This window comes from Schistocerca cancellata, chromosome 10 (genome assembly GCF_023864275.1).
Source record: "Schistocerca cancellata isolate TAMUIC-IGC-003103 chromosome 10, iqSchCanc2.1, whole genome shotgun sequence".
NCBI classification, from domain to species: Eukaryota; Metazoa; Arthropoda; class Insecta; order Orthoptera; family Acrididae; genus Schistocerca; species Schistocerca cancellata.
In genome coordinates, this window is record NC_064635.1 from 199517892 (window position 1) to 199534581 (window position 16690).

General features: G+C 37.4%; 1 non-coding gene across 1 annotated transcript; it reads right to left on the bottom strand.

Annotated features, from left to right (window-relative positions):
* Positions 1-560: 560 nt before the first annotated feature.
* Positions 561-634, bottom strand: Trnat-ugu (transfer RNA threonine (anticodon UGU)). Its single transcript has one exon. It is a non-coding gene; the product is annotated as a tRNA-Thr (tRNA).
* Positions 635-16690: the final 16056 nt, after the last annotated feature.

Genomic DNA, 16690 nt, shown 5'->3' on the forward strand with positions numbered 1-16690 from the left:
AACAATAAATGAACTGAGACATGGAATAACAGCAGCTGTGGAAGATGTGACTAAAGACATGCTATCTGCTGTGTGGGAATAATCTGAATACACCATTAACATATGCTGTACATCTCAGGGGGTGTATCGAGCATGTATGGAAAGGTATGGGAAAAAGGTTTTAATTTCCTGTTCATTAAAATTCGTTTTATATGCTTATTAGTTTCAGAAGTAAAGATGTGCCAAATCGGATGATTCTTTTTGATACACCCTATGTATCTGGAATCCATATTGCTCAATATGGAAAAATCATGATAGCAAAAAATCTGTTTTGTGTCAGCTTTTGAAAGACTGTGTAGGTTCATCACTGTTTTCATTATTGAATATCCTTTTCTATTTGGCTAACCTGTCAATTTTAAGATATTTTAGAACATAACTTCTTTTCTCAACAAAATGACACGATCAGACAACTATTGCTCAAACTCAGTTTGTCGATATTCTTTGATGAAATGATAATTAAATGGACGCCCTAGCTGCAAACAGGGGTAAATATACCTCATTGGGGACATGTAGAAAATGTGTGCCCCGACCAGGACTCGATCCCAGGATCTCCTGCTTACATGGCAGACGCTCTATCCATCTGAGCCACCGAGGCCACAGAGAATAGTGCACCTGCAGGAACTTATCCCTTGCACGCTCTCCGTGAGACCCACATTCCCAACATGTCTACACCACTACTTTCGTAGTGCGCCTAATAGATGTATACCCGTCATACTCATTACTCATGGCAGATTGATCTACCAAGTCCCGTACGAGTTCAGGCATAGCCTGTGCATTCGCACAAGAAGGTCAATGGCTGGGAAGCCACATTTGAACTATATATGACGGTAGTATCCGTTCCCGAAAGAACAGTTACCATTGATGACCATGCAGCTTTGCTAGAATGAAATGACAATTAAATGGACACCCTAGCTGCAAACAAGCATTGATATACTTCATTGGGGACATGTTGAAAATGTGTGCCCCGTCCTTCTGCTGTTGGGAATGTGAGTCTCACGGGGAGTGTGCAAGGGATAAGTCCCTGCAGGAGTACTATTCACTGTGCTCTCGATGGCTCAGATGGATAGAGCATGTGCCATGTAAGCAGGAGATCCCGGGTTCGAGTACCGGTCGGGGCACACATTTTCAACATGTCCCCAATGAAGTATATCAACGCCTGTTTGCAGCTAGGGGTCCATTTAATTATCATTTCATTCTAGCAAAGCTGCATGGTCATCAACAGTAACTGTTCTTTTGGGAACAGATACTACCGTCATATGTAGATATTCTTTGATCCAATGACAAAATGAACGCAAATTTTCAAGAGCAGTACTCAAATGGACTTGTGCAGACAGCTACAATTTGCTTACAACACTAACACGTGATATCTGATACCACAAATGCAGCACTGTGATAAACTCTGAGCCGAGCATTTCGTTCAATCAGATGTATAAAGCCCACAAAATTAAAAATTCCCGTTACTTTTTGATCACATCTCATACAATAACTGAGTCAAATCAGTCAAGACACAGATGAGAGCTAAAAACCAGTAAGAAATGTTTTTAAAGTTGTTGTGCCCAGCAACTGTAGTTGTTTCAAGTAGTTAAAGGGTACAGCATTAAGCCATAAATACTGTTCATGGCATATCTAGATTTCAGTTACTGTATGGCCATCTTCAGTGCACTAAATCTAATTTAAAACATTAAATCCACATATGTGTGCATTGTCCCAAATGAACTATTCACGTCAAAGGTTGAGGTAACAATCTGTCAAAGTTATCCATCTCTCAAAATATGAACTTATTGTAAATATAATACGCTTTGGACATCATCCCATGGGCAGGCTGACAACCCATGTACTACGCTTTTCCACATTCAAGCAAGTATTTCCTCTCACAAAGGAGCTGCAACCATCCTCCCACACTGAAGACATTCGATATCCTTTGCTGTAACTAACCACATGTAAAATGAGAATTAAAGCCATTCAGTATGTGTATCATTATGCCTTACATCTTATTTTATTTTATAGCTCTTAGTTGTATAATTAGTCAGCAAGACGAGGTAGTGATAGGCATAACTTCTTTAGAATGATAGGTGTCACCACATAATTAGATACATCTGCAAGCTGTACAAAATGTGGAATGTTTACACCATTTCCAGTCACAGTCCATGAAGTGTGCTCAGTCTTGTATTAGCTCTCATTGTTTATTCACATTTCTACTTCAGTCACATCACCAACAGCCAACTTGGGTGGCTTCACAAGTGTTGGAATGTCAGTGATGGATTTGTTTACTCAGGTGATATCCAGTGACTGATGTCTCCTTACTGGCCCATTCTGCTGCCACTGCTTCTCTACTAACAATACAATACTCCCCCATCTTTTATACTGATGAATCCACACCATGTGACATCTAGTGGTCATTTCCAGGTGACATATGGGTGTTCACATGCTTGTGATCACATAGTGTATTTCTTTCGGCTCTTTCATCTTTGCTTCACACTGGGTCACCATTTGCACTCTTTCTTCCAAATGTCTCTTTAATGTTCCTATAGACAACATCTACTTTCCCCTAGTTATGCGTGCTTTTACAACCTTGCGTTTGTCCTCTACCCATTCCTGCACATTTTTTAAATGTGTGCAATACCTTTCACCTGCTTCATTTTCTGAATTTTTTTTGCTTCTCCTTTCATCAGTTAAATTCAATATATCCTGAACTATCCAGGGATCTCTACTAAGTCTTGTCTTTTTACCTGTGTGAACCTTTGCTGCCTTCCCTATTTCATCTCTAAAAGCTACTATTACATATTCTGTTGTATATCTTTCTCCTATATCAGTCAATCATTGCATAATGCTTTCTCTGAAATGCTGAACAACTTATAGTTTCCTTGGTTTATCCAGATCCATCTACTTAATTTTCTACATTTTTTTTGTAATTTCTTTATTTGTAATTTGCAGCAAATAACTGATAAATTATAGTTTGAGTTCACATCTGCCCTTGGAAATATCTTCCTGTTTATAACATGATTTCAAAACCTTGAATCTGAAACATTCCTGTGTTCCCAGGTCGTTCTATGTATATGTCCTTCTTTCATCATCCTTAAACCAAATGTTAGTGATGCTTAAATTACACTGTGTGGAAAATGTTACCAGGTAGGTTGCTCCTTCCTATTGCCCAGTTAAAGTGCTCCTACTATTTTTACCTCTCTTCCTTTTCTTGCTATTAATTTACAGTCATCAACAACAATTAATTTTTCATCTGCCCTAACTATTTTAATAATTTCTTTTACCTGGCAGTTCATTCTTTCAGTCTCTTGATCTGTGGAGCAAGTTTGTGTGCATATCTTGAACTACTGTAGCGGGCCTGGCTTCATGTCCATCTCGGCTACAGTAATGTGTTCACAATGCTGCACATATTAGCTTACCCGCATTCCCATTCTCTTAGTCCTTATTGAGCCTGCTCCTGTACTATCCTATATGGTTATACCTTGACAATGCTACACTAACCTGGCCAGAAGCCCTGTTCTTCCTGTCATTGCACTTCACTTATTTCTTGTATATCTAACTTCCACCTATTCATGTTCCTTTTTAAATTCTCTAATCTAGCTACCCAATTCTAACAGTCCACACTCTGACCCATACAAATGCCAAATTTTGTTTCTCCTAACCATCCCAGTTTAGCCTGTTCACCTTAAAATTCTTGCTAAAGTTTTTCAAAATTTACTTGAAATTTTCTTCCATTTGTGATGTAACTACTGCCTTACAATTTAAATATTATTGTGTGGCCAATACTTCTCTAATTCATGATAGTGCCTCATCTCACCAATAAAATTGTTGCTTAAACTGCACACCTAAAAATAAAATAAAATAAAGCTCCTTACTTAGTTTTTTGTTTGCTTGCAGGCACAAGTCTACATTCTTGGTACAATTGAAATTCTGCTTTCACATACACTATAATAATAATAATAATAATAATAATAATAACCCCGTGGAGGCCTGGAAAAAGAGTACGCCTCCGGTATGTTCTGCCAGTTGTAAAAGGTGACAAAAAGAACAAACCACTAATAGGGCTAACCCCCCCTTTTAATGTGATTAGTTGGTTCAGGACAGAACTAATGACCCTCGGACAAGCGCTGTCAAGGTCGGGGATGATGCCTGTCCACAATGGTAACGACACTGCTAGCATCACACAAAATTATTTAAATCCAAATAGAGACATTTTGCAGGATATGCTTCCTGCAACCACTCTAGAAGCAAAACAAAGACAGAGGATGAGATGTTCAGATGAAGTTAACCGACACCTCATGTTCTGTTATTATCAAGTAACAAACTTAGGAACCAACACAACTGGATACAGATCACAAGTATACACAACATTTATTACCAGATACCCAGAATTAAAATTTTTAACAGAACAACGACTAGCTGATCAGATCTGTGTAATAATCAAAAAGAACAGGATACCGAGTCAGAATTAGAAAACATCAAACAACAAGTACAACAAATACTGGAACAAAATAATGTGCAATCAGAAGAAGAAGAAAATCAGTAATGGACTCAAACATCCCAGAGCAAAGAAACAAAGAACAACACACATCAATTATACAATCAGAGGAAAACGAAATCTTAAGACGGCCACCAGAACAAGCACAAATAGAGCACAAAGTGACACACATGTTAGATATAGAATAAAAACATCAGCTGACATATATAGAATACAAATACACAAATACAGACATTAGACCATTCTTGCATAGACCCCCAAATAACCCACAAGTCGAAACAACTATAACAACTGTCAACACAATCGTACACAACAAAATAAATGAAAATAGAACTATGGAAGAGTTACAACTACTGGTTTATATAGGAGCACTCACTACACTAAATATACACACTAGGCAGAGAACCAACCAACACACAGAAGAAACCCACAAAACCAGCATGGCAACACAGGCTACAGATCAGAATAGAAAAACTGAGAAAAGATATCAGACAACTAACACAATTTATAAGAAATGAAATATCAGACAAAAAATGAACAAGGTTAGGTAAAATCTCACAAGAAGAAGTGATAGAGCAATTAGATGAAAAGAAGCAGAAATTATAAGCATTGGCCAAACGACTTACAAGATACAAAAAAGTGAAAATAGAAGGAAACAAAACCAAACACTCAACACAAACCAAAACAAATTTTATCAGACAATAGATAACACACACACATTAAAATAGACAATCCACCAAACATAACGGACATGGAACACTTCTGGAGCAACATATGGTCAAACCCAGTATAACACAGCAGACATGCACGGTGGATACAAGCAGAAACAGACACATACAAGATGATACCACAAATGCCTGAAGTGGTAATTTTGCAAGATGAAGTCACCCGAGCAATTAATTCTACGCACAATTGGAAAGCCCCTGGAAAAGATAAAATAGCAAATTTCTGGCTAAAGAAGTTCATCTCAACACATTCACATCTAATTAAATTATTTAACAGTTACATTGTAGACCCAAACACAGTCCCTGATACACTTACACAAGGAATAACTTATCTGAAATCTAAAGATCAAGCAGACACAGAAAACCCAGCAAAATATTGCCCCATAACATGCCTGCCAACAATATACAAAATATTAACTTCAGTCATTACACAGAAATTAATGACACATACAACACAGAACAAAATTATAAATGAAGAAAAAATGGCTGCTGCAAAGGAGCACGAGGATGTAAAGAGCAACTGATAATAGATGCAGAGGTGGCATATCAAGCTAAAACTAAACAAAGGTCGCTACACTACGCATACATTGATTACCAAAAAGCTTTTGATAGTGTACCCCACTCATGGTTACTACAGATATTGAAAATATACAAAGTAGATCCTAAATTGATACAGTTCCTAAACATAGTAATTAAAAATTGGAAAACCACACTTAATATCCAAACAAATTCAAATAATATCACATCACAGCCAATACGGATTAAGTGTGGAATATACCAAGGAGACTCATTAAGTCCTTTCCGGTTCTGCCTTGCTCTGAACCCATTATCCAACATGCTAAATAATACAAATTATGGCTATAATATTACTGGAACATACCAACACAAAATCACACATTTGCTATACATGGATGATCTAAAACTACTGGCAGCAACAAATCAACAACTCAACCAATTACTACAGATAACAGAAGTATTCAGCAATGATATAAATATGGCTTTCGGAACAGACAAATATAAGAAAAATAGCATAGTCAAGAGAAAACACACTAAACAAGAAGATTACTTATTGGATAACCACAGTGACGGCATAGAAGTGATAAAAAAAACAGATGCCTATAAATATCTAGGATACAGGCAAAAAATAGAAATTGATAATACAAATATTAAAGAAGAACTAAAAGAAAAATATAGACAAAGACTAACAAAAATACTAAAAACAGAATTTACAGCAAGAAACAAGACAAAAGCTATAAATACTTATGCTATACCAATATTGACCTATTCATCTGGAGTAGTGAAATGGAGTAACACAGAACCAGAAGCACTCAATACACTTACACGATCACAATTCCACAAATATAGAATACATGACATACATTCAGCAACAGAAAGATTCACATTAAGCAGAAAGGAAGGAGGAAGGGGATTTATTGTCATAAAAAACCTACATTATGGACAAATACATCTAAAAACAAAGATGTATTTAAAAAGAAAGATGATGAGACTTACCAAACAAAAGCACTGGCAGGTCGATAGACACACAAACAAACACAAACATACACACAAAATTCTAGCTTTCGCAACCAACGGTTGCCTCGTCAGGAAAGAGGGAAAGACGAAAGGATGTGGGTTTTAAGGGAGAGGGTAAGGAGTCATTCCAATCCCGGGAGCGGAAAGACTTACCTTAGGGGTAAAAAAGCCTTTACAAATGTCTGCTTGTGTCTGTGTATGTGCGGATGGATATGTCTGTGTGTGTGTGTGTGTGTGTGTGTGTGTGTGTGTGTGTGTGTGTGTGTGTGTGTGTGTGTGTGTGTGAGAGAGAGAGAGAGAGAGAGAGAGAGAGAGAGAGAGAGAGAGAGAGAGAGAGAGAGAGAGAGAGAGAGTATACCTGTCCTTTTTTCCCCCTAAGGTAAGTCTTTCCGCTCCCGGGATTGGAATGACTCCTTACCCTCTCCCTTAAAACCCACATCCTTTCGTCTTTCCCTCTCCTTCCCTCTTTCCTGACGAAGCAACTGTTTGTTGTGAAAGCTTGAATTTTGTGTGTATGTTTGTGCTTGTTTGTGTGTCTATCGACCTGCCAGCGCTTTTGTTTGGTAAGTCTCATCATCTTTGTTTTTAGATATATTTTTCCCACGTGGAATGTTTCCCTCTATTATATTCACTATATTATGGAGAGGTAGACAATTTAAGAAAATTCTTTATAGAACGAGCAGAAACTAGCAAAATACACAAAGCAATCACTCATATAAATACATCAGCTACACCATTGCAATTTCATAACCACGTCTACAACTCTTTAGATCACATAACATCAACAGATACAAAGAAAGCAAATTGGAAAAAGAAAACACTATATGGCAAGCACCCGTATCATCTAACACAGCCACACATCGATCAAGACGCATCCAACACATGGCTAAGAAAAGGCAATATATACAGTGAGATGGAAGGATTCATGATTGCAATACAGGATCAAACAATAAACACCAGATATTACAGCAAGCATATTATTAAAGATCCCAATACCACAACAGATAAATGCAGACTTTGCAAACAACAAATAGAAACAGTTGATCACATCACAAGCGGATGTACAATACTAGCAAATACAGAATACCCCAGAAGACATGACAATGTAGCAAAAATAATACATCAACAACTTGCCATAAAACATAAACTAATAAAACAACACGTTCCCATGTACAAGTATGCACCACAAAATGTACTGGAGAATGATGAATACAAATTATACTGGAACAGAACCATTATAACGAATGAAACATCACCACATAACAAACCTGACATCATACTCACCAATAAAAAGAAGAAATTAGCACAACTAATCGAAATATCCATACACAATACAACAAATATACAGAAGAAAACAGGAGAAAAAATTGAAAAATACGTCCAAATGGCTGAGGAAGTCAAGGACATGTGGCATCAGGATAAAGTTGACATTATGCCAATTATACTATCAACTACAGGAGTCATACCACACAATATCCACCAGTACATCAACGCAATACAGCTACATCCAAACGTATATATACAACTACAGAAATCTGTAATTATTGATACATGTTCAATTACCCGAAAGTTCCTAAATGCAATGTAACATATACCGTACAGTTAATAGGAAGTCATGCTTGATCAAGGTCCGCATCACTTTCCATTTTTAACCAGACATAACGTCTGAGAAAGGAAAGAAATAATAATAATAAGACAGAGCACAAAATTATCTGAATGTGATGCAAATTGATAGATGTGATTTACATGTACAGAAAATGAATGAGTAAAAGTTCAGAAAAATAAGATGATTTTCAAAGAGAAAGCACTTCATAAATTGAGCAAGTCAGTAATACATTTGTCCATCTCTGACATTCATTCAAGCAGTTATTCAGCTTGGCATTGATTGATAGAGCTATTGGAATCCTCCTGAGAGATATTGTGCCAAATTCTGTCCAGTTGGTATGTTAGATCATCAAAATCCCAAGATGATGGGAGAGCCCTGCCCATAATTCTCCAAACATCCGCAGTAGAGGAGGAATACAGTGACCTTTATGGCCAGGTATGGTTTGGTAAGCATAAAGACAAGCAGTAGGAACTCTTGCCATGTGCAGACAGGCATTATCTTGCTGAAATGTAAGCCCAGGATGGCTTGTCATGAAGGGCAACAAAACAGGGCACAGAATATTTTCAAAGTACCACTGTGCAGCAGATGACAATCAAAGGCATTGTCCTACGGTTGTCAGGCCATACAGCAGGCGACATTGAGGTTGATATCCCACCATCAACTAGGTGATCTTCAGACATGTCTTCTGCCTGGAATCTCACTGACTGGATTAGAATTGGGTGAGTCCTGCTCGAGACTGAGCCCCGATTATCAGTGAAGACGTGACTGAAGACAATCCAGACAGTGATGGGATGTCAGCCTCCCACCCACCACACAGTTTGAAAACCAAGAGCAATGATATGGGATGCCATTTATTCTCACAGCAGGATCTTTTGGCTGTCATCTGTGGTACCCTTAGATTACAGCAGTATTCTATGGCCGATTTTGTTGTCTTTCATGGCAATCCACCCTAGACTTAAATTTCAGCAATATAATGCCTTCTGACATATGCAAGTGCTTCTATTGCTTGTCTTCATGCTTGCCAAACCCTATCCTGCTCAGCGAGATTGCCAGATCTCTCTCAGATTGAGAATTTTTAGCTCATTATGGGCAGAGCGCTCTGATCTTGTAAGGATTTTAATCACCTAACATGCCAGTTGTATCGTATCTGGCATGACATCTGTCAAGAGGGTGTCCAACAACTTCTTCAATCAGAGCTGAGCTGAAAAACTGCTCGAATAAGGGCCAGAAGAGGACCAACACATGATTGATTCACTCAATTTATCGAACTCTCTTTGTTGAATAAATCACCCAGCTTTTCAGAAATTGTAATCATTTAATTGTCTCTACCCATAAATCTCGAGTACTCATTTCTGTCCCATGCAGATAATTCCTTCATAATGTCAATTTTTTTTTTCTTAGAGTAGATGATGGTGAATTTTTTCCATACACTTTGTAGTGGTTAATAAAAAAGAAAAAGTGAAAAAACGAAAAGAAAAGGTTAAAAATGTGGGAAGAAATGGTGAATGAAAAGAGGGTTTTAAAATCGTTAATCACTGTGAAAAAAGGGAAAGAAAGAAAGATATGCAGATCGGACTTCGTATTACAGAAAAGCTATAGTTGGGGTGGCCCTTGTGGCGTTTTTGAGCAAAAGTTAAACCAATTTCCACTACAAAAATTATTGAAAAGAAACAGAGAATAACAAAATGTAACTGACAGGGTGAAGTGGCGTAGATAAGAGTTCATCCTTTACCAGGTTAACTTGTCTTCTTTCGTGTGGCGTCCAGGTCTTCAAAACTCTCCTTCATTTCTGCGTGAAAAGTCTGCTCCGAAATCTTGCAATCGTCCAGGAATCACTAATTTATACCAATTAAAATCATCTTGATATGTATGCAATTTAATCTACTTTGCTACTTCCATCCTCCTAATTTCTTAACAACTTCCACAATATGTCTACACATTAAAATCAGATCAAGACTAGCTAATAAGTTTTTTTAACGTCTTCATCAGATCACGTCTGCCTTAAGCTTCGGCTATCAAGAGACAAATCAAGAAACAGATAGAAAAACAAAAAAGAGTTACTAGTTTAGTATTTTCTCTGCCGTCGCGCGCTCATACCGCTGCGACAGCACAATTCATGTCTGAGGGAACAAGTGCAGCGCGGCGAAATTCAAAGTCCCGCTACAACTTCCATGAACTTGCTATGGACTGTTACAGCTGCTGTTCCTCTTCAAATGCAGAAAACTAATTACTGCAGCATACTCCACTTTATCAACATGCTGTGCCATTTTGTTTTGCTTCATCTAGCTGTGTACTACAGCACTGTGTGTGTGTATTAGGTGGCAGACTTGTATCTGCAGACAAAGAAATGTATTAATTTATGTTATTGTGTTGTTTAAGGTGATCATTATAACTTTGTAATTAACCATAGTGTATCTATATCAAGGTCAGTGATACTCACCAAACAGCAGAGGCTTTGAACAAGGACAGATTTGGTTGCTGCAGTGAGAGGTGAAATGTAAGCATTGGGAACAGGGTTGTAAAAGGAAATTTATGCAGTGAACTCATATACTAAAATGCATGCATGATTCAACCACATTGCTGCCAATAGCATTTTTATAGTTGTTTCTGTTCCCTCCTACATTCAGCACCCATGAGGCTGTTCACCTCATCAAAACCACTTGGACTGCTTCAATTCCTGCCCTTTCAGATTCCTCGTGATTTGAGAGAACAAGTGTTCGAAGGGGAGAAAATCTTCATTCTAGAGTTGCTGGCTTGCTATTTAGCACACGCCTGCCTCCACATTTACCACCAAGACTTATTGCATACACCATGCATTTATTTTCACATTTTTGGGATTCCCTTATTAAACATAAAAGTTCCCCATGTTTTCATTTGTATTTCTTATTTAGTTAGTTCCCTCCTCCAACTCTGATGTGTCTTGTGATGAACAGAGAACTCATGAGGATGACAGGCCGTGTCCGTCTGGCAGAGGAAAGAGAAAGGTAATGACCAGCAATGGTAATAGCAACCCTCCACCGTGCACTGTGTGGTGGCTACTGAAAGATGTGTGTTGATGTAGATCAAATTATGCAGTGCTGTTGTTGAAATATTGCTTTAAATTCCAAAATTACTTTTCGTGCAGCTACTTGGTATCTATTAGCCCTTGTCTTCTCTTTAACTTTCCAACAGCTAATTTATGATGATGGAGAGTGTGATTCATAAAAGTTCCTCATGTTTTTGTTTGTATTGCTTCATCAGGTTCTTTCCCACTGTGACTTTAATGACACTCACCAACAGTTTCCTGTGCCATGAAGGCAACGAGCTGGCTGCAGTGCAGGAACCCAATTTGTCACCTTCTACACATGTCCCTCTGTCCACTGACCAGGAGATGGACATCATGCAAGGTTAGTTTACTGTTCTTTCAGTGTGCCACAAGGGAGTGGGAGTGGAACCTATGTCCAGCATTGCCAGGTTTGCTAGTAATCAAATATCCTGTGTATTGTGTCTGCCTAATAATCTAATATAGGGTGCCTATTTGCTGTTTTCTTGGATCGCTAGACAACAATTCAAGCAAATCATATTAATGGAGTTTATTACAGTAAGTTAAATTGACAATACTTAACTTTGTGTATTCACAAAGGCATGTTGCAAGCAAATGGTGACATGCAAATTATCAGTGTCCTTCAGTATACACCATTTCAGTGCAAGTAAAACAAAACAGTTCATAAGTCTCAACTGTAGTGTTTGTATGACAGCTTGTTTTCTGCTCCAGCCATGACTGGGCACCGTGGTATTTGTATTTCATTCATGTAGATGCCGCTCGTATCTTGGTGTTGCACTAGAGAGGAGTTCATCAGCATACTACTGGCTGATGTCATCTCGCAGCACTTTCTGCTCTTCTGTTCTTAATTGTCGTACTGACGCTTGCCATTACACCAGAACATTATGCTGCCAATAGAGCAGTACTCGTTGATCACGAAAAGATATGTGGGATACAGAATGCTGAATGGCGTGATTTTGCAGAAACAAACACACTTAATTATGACTTCCACATTAAGATAAATTGTTGTTGCAACATTACATTTTCTTTTCTTCTGCTACACCCTGTCCCTCCTGACCACCTAGAAGATAATGTCATGTTTTGTTGTTTCTAAAGTGATGAACAATAATATTTTAATTTGTATTTACAAACAAATTCTTTAGGAACAGAATTTCTTTTCTCCCTAATTCTGTTCAGTACCTCCTCAGTAGCTACATGATATACCCATCTAATTTTCAGTATTCCTCTGTAGCAGCACATTTCAAAAGTCTCATTCTCTTCTTGTCTAAGCTGTTTATCATCCACGTGTCACTTCCATACATAGCTACACTCCAGAAAAATACTTTCAGAAAAGACTTCATAACTCTTAAATCTATATTCATTGTTAAATAAGTTTCTCTTCTTCAGGAACATTCTTCTTGTCATCAGTAGTCTATATTTTTTATCCTCTACTGTGTCCACAATCAGTTATCTTGCTGCTGAAATAGCAAAATTCCCATAATGCGACATGGCTTAATTTGGCTACATTCCATTACCCATGTTTTGGTTTTGTTGATGTTCATCTTATGTCCTCGATTCAAGAGATGCTCATTTCATTCAATTGCTCTTCCAAGTCCTTTGCTGTCTTGACAGAATTACAATGTCATTAGCACACATCAAAGTTTTTATGTTTTCTCTGTCAATTCCCTCTCTGTCTGCGTGATTAACTGGGGGGTAACGTGCTTGCCTCCTATGCACTGGGCCTAGGTTCGATTCCTGGCCGGATCAGAGATTTTCCCTGCTCACAGACTGGGTGTTTCATTGTCCTCATCATCATTTCATCCTCATCATCAGCCACAAGTCATCCAATGTCATGCTGAACGAAATACGATTTGCACTTGTTGGCTGAACCCGAGTGGGGCATACTGCCCAACGGTGTCGTATGATCACTTCATTTCAATTCCCACCCCAAATTTTTCTTTGATTTCCTTTAGTGCTTGTTCATTGTACAACTTGAGTACCATTGGTGATAAGCTGCAACTATGTCTTACTTCCTTCACAATCAGTGTTTCCTTTTCGTGTCCCTTGACTCTTGTAACTGCCATCTGGTTTCTGTACAAGCTGTAAATAGCCTTTTGCTCCCTGTTTTTCGCTCTGCAATCTTCAGAATTTCAAAGAGTGTATTCCAGTCAACATTGTCAAACACTTTCCCCAAGTCTACAAATGCCAAGCACATACAAGTGTCCTTCCTCTATCCTCTAAGATAAGTCATATGGTAGTGTTGCCTCACATGTTCCTACATTGCACTGGAATCCAAAATGATCTCCCCTAAGGTTGGCTTATGCCATTTTTTCCATTCTTCTGTAAAAAAATTGTATCTGTATTTTGCAGCCATCTGATAGTTCAGTAATATTCACAACTGTCAGCACCTGCTTTCTTTGGGATTGTAATTATCACATTCTTCATTAAGTTTTGGGATATTTCACTAGTCACATACATTTTAAGTATCACAGAAATAAATTGTGCAGTATCAAAGACATAGTATGGGTATTTAAAGTGTATATAACACAATAAAACAACATAAAACATCTGTACTGATGATGACTCACAGAATATATACAGAATGAAATGATGCAGAACAGTGTACACACAGAATGAAAAATGGTAAGTAATGCATCAATAAAGTGACGATGAGCTGTAGGGGTAAACAAGAATTGCAGGAAGAAGAATGGTTTGAGAATATGGAATGGCGAAATAAATAATTCAGTCAAGGAAAAACGAAAGCTTACCTCATAAATCTATGTGATGATGTGGATGACACTTGAGCAATATGTACAAATGTACAATTTGTCCAATACAGAAGCAACAAAAGCTCATAAAGAATTGCAAGACTGACTTATATCATCTATAGAAAGAGATTAGATTAGATTAGGTTTACTTTCATACCAATTTATCCATAGTGAGGAGGTCCTCCAGGATGTGGAACCTGTCAGAAAATAGTAATACATGACAAATATTTACAACTGAAACAAATAAGCTAATGTACCTTCCACAGGCCCAAGTGGAATGATCGTAATTTTGTTTAAAATTAACACTTATGCAATTTTTTGTCTAATGAATTAAGCACATTTTCACTGTAATTGTAGATAGCCTTCTTTACATCAGAACACTTTAGAAATCCTAACTGCAACTTTGACGGTATGTTATTTGAGATAAGGTGGCTATAAAGCTGACTGTACATTACTTATTCTAATTTTTTTGAGAATGCTGGCAAAAGTGAAATTGGACAGAAACTTGATGCTATTTCTTTATCTCCCTTCTTAAACAGTGACTTCACTTCAGCATATTTCAACCATTCAGGAAATATTCCACTGATAAACGAGTGGTTACACGGATAGCTTAATATGTTACTTAACTCAGAATCACATTCTTTAATTAACTTTGTAGATATTTCATCATATCCACTAGATGTTTTTGATTTTAAAGATTTTATGATGCATATAATTTCTGCTGGGGTAGTGAGGGTCAAATTCATATTATGGAAGTTACCTTGAAATGTCTGGTCTAAGGTATTCCATAGCAACATCTAAAGAATCTGACAACCCCATCTTTTCAGTAACAGTTATAAAATGTTTGTTGAAAAGTTCTGCAACATTATACACACCTGTCACCAATGTATCATTTACTCTTAATGCTATATGTCCCTCTTCATGGTTGGTTCTACCAGTCTCCTCCTTCACTATGTCCCATATTGTCTTTATATTGTTATCTGATATGAATATATTTTCCTTGTAATATATTTGCTTTGATGTTCATATCACAGTCTTTAATATTTTGCAGTATTTCTTATAATGTGCTATAGCATCAACATCAGAACTGTTTTGGATTGACAGATACAGTTTTCTTTTTGTTTTACAATATAACCCTATTCCTTGAGTAATCCATGGCTTCTTTGTAGACTTTGCACTAACATTGGTTAGTTCTGAGGGGAAACAGTGCTCAAATAAGGTAATCACTTTGTTAGCAAAAGTGTTATATTTTTCATTCATGCCACGAGCACTGTAAACATCACTCCAGTGAATGTCTCTGAGGAGTATCCTAAAGTACTCAATTTTTGGCTTATTAATTACCCTCTTGAGCTCAGATTTATAAGATTTTATATCCTGTTCAGTATTAACATTTAACAGAAGGAACTGCATGTCATGGTCTGAGAGGCTGTTGACTATTGGTTTTGTAATATAATTTTGTTCATTGGACTTCTCTATAAAGATATTATCAATTGCTGTTTGTGAGCAATTGGTTACCCTAGTGTGGAACCTTAGAGTGGGAATTAAGTTGAATGATAGTGTTACTAACTCAAATAAGTTCTTATTGGGAGAGTCTTTAAGGAAATCTACATTTAAATCACCAGCAACCACTATTTCTTTGTTTTTGGTTGTTAAATGGGACAGTACAACTTCAAGGTGGTTTTGAACAGATTAAAGTTACCTGCAGGTGCTCGATATACACTTAATATTATGAAGGATTTTTTGTGAAATTCTACTTCTGTTGCACATGCTTCCATATGCTATTCTAAGCAAAATTTATTAATTTCTATGCTCTTAAATCTATGACAGTTCCTGATGAATGTGGCAACTCCTCCTTTCTCCATTTCTGCTCTACAAAAGTGAGATGTTAACCTAAACCCTATAACACTTAAAAGTTCTATACCAGTGGCCATATGATGTTCAGAGAGGCAGGTTATGTCAGCTGGGTTTGAGGACTCTAATTCATCTATGCAGAGAATTAATTCATTAATTTTATTTCTCAGTCCTCGAATATTTTGATGCAATAAAGATAGCTGACATTTCACATTGACCGAGTTAAAATTGGGAAGAGTTGAAATATCTAGTGATCATTGACAATTATGAACCAATAGCTCTTTCTGCTGATGTAATAAGCTAGAATTTTTTTTTTTTTCTTTCTCAAACTTAAGGTTTGTCTCAGTCCTAACCTCTCTTAAAATTTGGTTTCTTTCTGTCCTCCCTACCTTAAAAAAGGGTCTTTTCTGAAGCCTATAACCTCTGGTATTTTATCACTCATGACAGTGCCTTCCCCTTTAACTTGCCTGCTATTTTCCCAGCCAGTTTACCCTTCCCTTTCCTGTTAAGGTGAAGGCCATGCCTAGTATAATCCCACCTATTGAGAGAATCAACAGGAATCACACCAAGGTGTGACCCTGCACCTGACATAAGCAACCGTTCCAACTACAAATTAACTCTCTTGACAGAAGAGTTCAAATGAGGTCGGTCCTCAACACTACAAAC